This window comes from Psammomys obesus, unplaced genomic scaffold (assembly GCF_907164565.1).
Source record: "Psammomys obesus unplaced genomic scaffold, mPsaObe1.curated_primary_1811, whole genome shotgun sequence".
Classification (NCBI taxonomy): Eukaryota; Metazoa; Chordata; class Mammalia; order Rodentia; family Muridae; genus Psammomys; species Psammomys obesus.
In genome coordinates, this window is record NW_026590062.1 from 23937516 (window position 1) to 23942517 (window position 5002).

The following is a 5002-nucleotide window of genomic DNA, read 5'->3' on the forward strand; positions in this document are numbered from 1 at the left end:
ACTAATTGTTCTCAAAATAGGACTTAGAAAGAGAAGGAGATTTATGGCATTCCGTAACTGCAGTGGGCAAGGTGACAGACATCACGCTAATGGCACAGTTCTCTCTATTCTTTTTGAAATGAATGAATTCCATCAGTTGTCTCTGCCTGAAATCCAGTGTAGGGGAGTACTTCAGATGATTATTATACTTGATAGTTTCAGAAAACCACACATTTATGGGTATAGCACAATCCACAAAACTATGTTTGATATCAGTTCAGCTTGGAGATAAAAGATCAGAAAGGGTCTTTGCTTGAAAGCCTGGGGGAGACAGTGTTTCAGATGGTGATTATAAACATCAATCCAAGAAAAGCACCATGACATAGCACAACCCACAAAACTGCACTTGGTATCAATTCTGCTTGGAGATAAAGGATCAGAAAGAGTCTCACTCTGTAGCCCACACTAGCTAGAACTCACTGTATAGCCCAGAATTGCTTCAAACTTATGGCTACCCTCCTGCTTCAGTGCTGGAATTACACAATGGTGAACCGGCTCATGCTATCAGTTCCAAGCCCCATCTGTGCTATCAGTTCTTTCCGCTTTCCAGACACCTTCACAGCCCTAGGTGAGAAAGAAAACAGTAACTTATGTAAAGCAGCTCCAGAGCTGCTCATCAGAGTCCCATAGCATAGAGGGAAAGGAAATGCAGTGTCCATCCAGTTCCATGTACGCAGCATCTTGCTTTTTTCCAGGCTCCTCAGGATTCCTCCTGACTGCTGGAGCGAATGGCTTTCTGGTTTGCAGAAGGTTTGCAGGCTTCTGGACATCTGGGAGCACAGTGGAGATGAGCTGGAGGAAGTCTGTCATGTTAGTGCATTTGCCCTATTTATAGACTACCTCCTGCTAAAGAGGGGAGTGAGAGCACCTCAGAAAATAGTAACAAGACAGAAAGATAAAAATAAACAAATGCAATATTCAAACAAAAGGAGTGTTTAAAACTGTACTGAACATTTGGACACAGGCAGATGGAAATCTCCAGCTGCTACTAATCTGCACATCTACTAACCCTGCATCAAATGGTAAGATCTATGAAGAAATAGTACCTTGGGTTCAAAGGCAATGTATGTTATGTGTTCATGCTCTAGAGGCAGAGAGATGTGGGCTCCTTATCTCTGCTTTAAATGCAGACACCTGTGTGGCTGACCTAATCTGAAAATCAAGGTCTGCATTCAAGTCACCTATTTTCTCTAGGATGAACAGTTCAACTCTCCAAAGAAGACAGAGTGGCTTTAAACTAGTCCGGACTCCTACTCGGGTTCCATCTCTAGGACAGAAACCCATAAGCAACAGCAGGTGCCTGACCAATCCCAGATACAGGTGTCCACATTCACATCTTTCTAGTGTGCAGTTTGAAGTTTGTGATGGGACAAGGGGGTTTTGAAGATAATTAAAGTTTGAACATTGAATTTGAAGTCTGATCTCAATGTGGCTTGTAAAATGCTGAAAGATTTCTTTTTAAGAAACACTGATTATTCTTGGAGAGGGGACGGAGTACATAGCTTCCTTCGTAGAGTGCTTGTCTACAACACAGGAAACTAGGTTTGATGCTTACCTCTGCAAAAACTGGGCCATAGTGGTATAGCTTATATCCCAGCACTCAGGAAGCAAAAGCAGGGGCTCAGAAGTAAAAGTTTGGTTGCCAGTACCCACAGCTTACAAATGTCATCACCTTCTATCTATGTGATCCAACACTGTTCAAGCACCTGTGGACATGGGCACTCACAAACAGACATGCACACAGTTTCACACTCAAAACCATAATATATATATATTAATATATTAATTAATATAATAATATATGTATATTAAAAGAAAGAAACGTACTCAGTACCAGTACTAGGGAAATCACTTCAAAGCTAACAAATCAGGTTGTCAGGGATGCTCAGTGGGTAGAGTACTTGGCTGCAAGAACGGTGACCTAAATTCAACCCCAGAATACACACGGTTGAAGAAATTCCCACAGTGGTCCTGTGACCTTCACGTTGGGCCGTGGTACATATACATGCGCATGTGCACGAGCGCATTTCAATTGCTTTTTTTTTCTTATTCTTTCTCTCATTTATTACAATTTATTCAATATGTTTACCAGCTGTGGCCCCTCCCTTGTCTCCTCCCATCTCACCCTCCCTCCCTCTTCTCCTCCTATGCCCCTCCCCTTGTCCATTGTTAGGGGATATCCTCCTCCCCTTCCATCTGACCCTAGCCTATCAGCTCTCATCAGGACTGTCTGCATTGTATTCCTCTGTGGGCTGGTAAGGCTGCTCCCCCATCAGGGGGAGGTGATCAAAGAGCCTGCCACAGAGTTTATGCCAGAGAAAGCTCCTGCTCCCCTTTCTAGGGAACCCACTTAGAGACTGAGTCTATGGGCTACGTCTGAGCAGGGGTATTATGTCCTTTCCATGCATGGTCATTGGTTGGAGTATCAGTCTCTTCAGGGCCCCAAGGGCTCAGTTTTTTGTTTGTTTTTTGTTTTTGGCTCTGTTGGTCTCCTTTTGGAGATCCTATCCCCTCCAGGTCTTTCTATCTCTCCTTCTTTCAAAAAATTCCATTCATTCTGCCTAAAGTTTGGCTAAAGCCTCTGCTTTGATACCTTGATTAGTAGAGTCTTTCAGAGGCTCATGTCCTGTTCCCTGTCTTCTCCTGCTTCCGATGTCTATTGTGTTTGTCCTTCTGAATGAGGATTGAGCATCTTCCCTAGGGTCTTCCTTGTTGTTTAGCTTCTGTAGGAGTATAGATTTTAAAGTGTTTATCCTATATTTTATGGCTAATACCCACTTTTGAGTGAGTATATACCATGGGTGTCTTTCTGTTTCTGGGGTTCCTCACTCAAGATGATATTTTCAAGTTCTCACCATTTACCTGTAAATTTCATGATTTTCTTGTTTTTACTGTTCTGAGTAGTATTCCATTGTGTAAATGTACCACAATTTCTGTATCCATCCCTCTCTTGAGGGACAACTACATTGTTTCCAGATTCTGGCTATTATGAGTAGAACTGCCACAAACATGGTTGAGCAAATGTCCTTTTTAGTGCTGGTCTAACTGGATATCTACAAATAGAAAAGTGCAAATAGATCCATATTTACCACCCTGAACAAAACTAAAGTCTAAGTGGATCAAGGACCTCAATATAAAACAAAACACTCCAACCGAGTACCATGCATGGAGATAACCTAGAACCCCTGCACAGATGTAGCCCATGGCAGTTCAGTGTCCAAGTGAGTTCCATAGTAATGGGAACATGGACTGTCTCTGACATGAACTGATTGGCCTGCTCTTTGATGACCTCCTCCTGAGGGGGGAGCAGCCTTACCAGGCCACAGAAGATGACAATGCAGCCACTCCTGATGAGATCTGATAGAGTAAGATCAGAAGGAAGGAGAGGGGGACCTCCCCTATCAGTGGACTTGGGGAGAGGCATGTGTGAAGAAGGGGGAGGGGAGGGGAGATTAGGAGGGGAGGAGAGAGGGGTTTATGGGGTGGATAAAAAGTGAATAAAGTGTAATTAATAAAATTTAAAAAAAGTAACAAAAAAAAAAACATTAAACCTGTTAGAAGAAAAAGTAAGGAAGAGCCTTGAACTCATTGGTACAGGAGACAACTTCCTGATCAGAACACCACCAGTACAGGCTCTAAGATCAACAATCAATAAATGGGACCTCACAAAATTGAAAAGTTTCTGTAAAGCAAAGGACACTGCCATCAGAACAAAATGATAGCCTATAGATTGGGAAAGGATCTTCACCAACTCTATATCTGACAGAGGGCTAATATCCAGAATATATAAAAAACTTAAAAAGTTAAACACCAACAAACCAAGTAGTCGAATTAAAAAATGGGGTATAGAGCTAAACTGAGAGTTCTCGATAGAGGAATATGGAATGGCACTTTGATATTCCCCTATTGAAATGCTAAACACCCTCAGTCATTAGGGAAATGCAAATCAAAACAACCCTGAGATTTCACCTTCACCCAACAGATTGGCTGAGATAAAAAACTCAATTGACAACACATGCTGGAGAGGTTGTGAACCCTCCTCCATTGCTGTTGGGAGTGTAAAATTGTACAACCACTTTGGAAATCAATCTGGCGCTTTTTCAGACAATTAGGAATAGTGCTTCCTCAAGAACCAGTTATACTATTTCTAGTCTTATATCCAAATATGCTCAATCATACAACAAGGATATTTGCTCAATTTTCAATTGTCATTAGACAAAAACTGGGAACAACACAATTGGTCATGAACAGTGACTAGATAGATAAAGTGTGGCACAACCACACACCAGAATACACACTGAGAAGAATATACACATAAGAAGAAAAAAAAAATTTGATTCATATGACATCATGGCAGCTCAAGATCACTGCACTAAGTAAAAGAAGCCAAAAATAAAACAACATGTAACTGTCATGTAACAGTGTCCCCTAGCCATAGCATAGTCATTGTCATTTTATTCAGATTAGCTGTGGTTTATTCACAAACACTCTCTAGCAAGATCTAACCTGTAAAAGGTCTCTCCTAGATAGAGTGAGAGAAGCATCATTAACCCCTCACCTGAGATTACAGCCACTCAGTCCAATCTGCACCTCCCTCCCCACTGAAGATAGTTTTGGGAAGAGATACAGGGAGGTGGCAAGTTGACTAACAGAGGATTCCATATACAGCTTCTAGGAAGTTGCCATCCAAACTGGGGTGGATCTTCGCAGTGTGCTCCTGTAAGTAACTCCTCCCATACACAACTGTAAGTCAGCCTATTAAACTCATTGATTCACCAAGATGAACGTCAACAGAACCACTCCATTAATCATTGTCGGTACCCTGCGTAGAGCTAGTAGATGTTTGTTCCCATGTCTGCAGGAAAGGTTAGTGAAGCCAATATCAGGGCCCATTCATAAATAAAATCCTTAAAAATGTAAGCTTCACTATGCAAAGAAAAGTAGGTCATTATGGGTCTGAAAG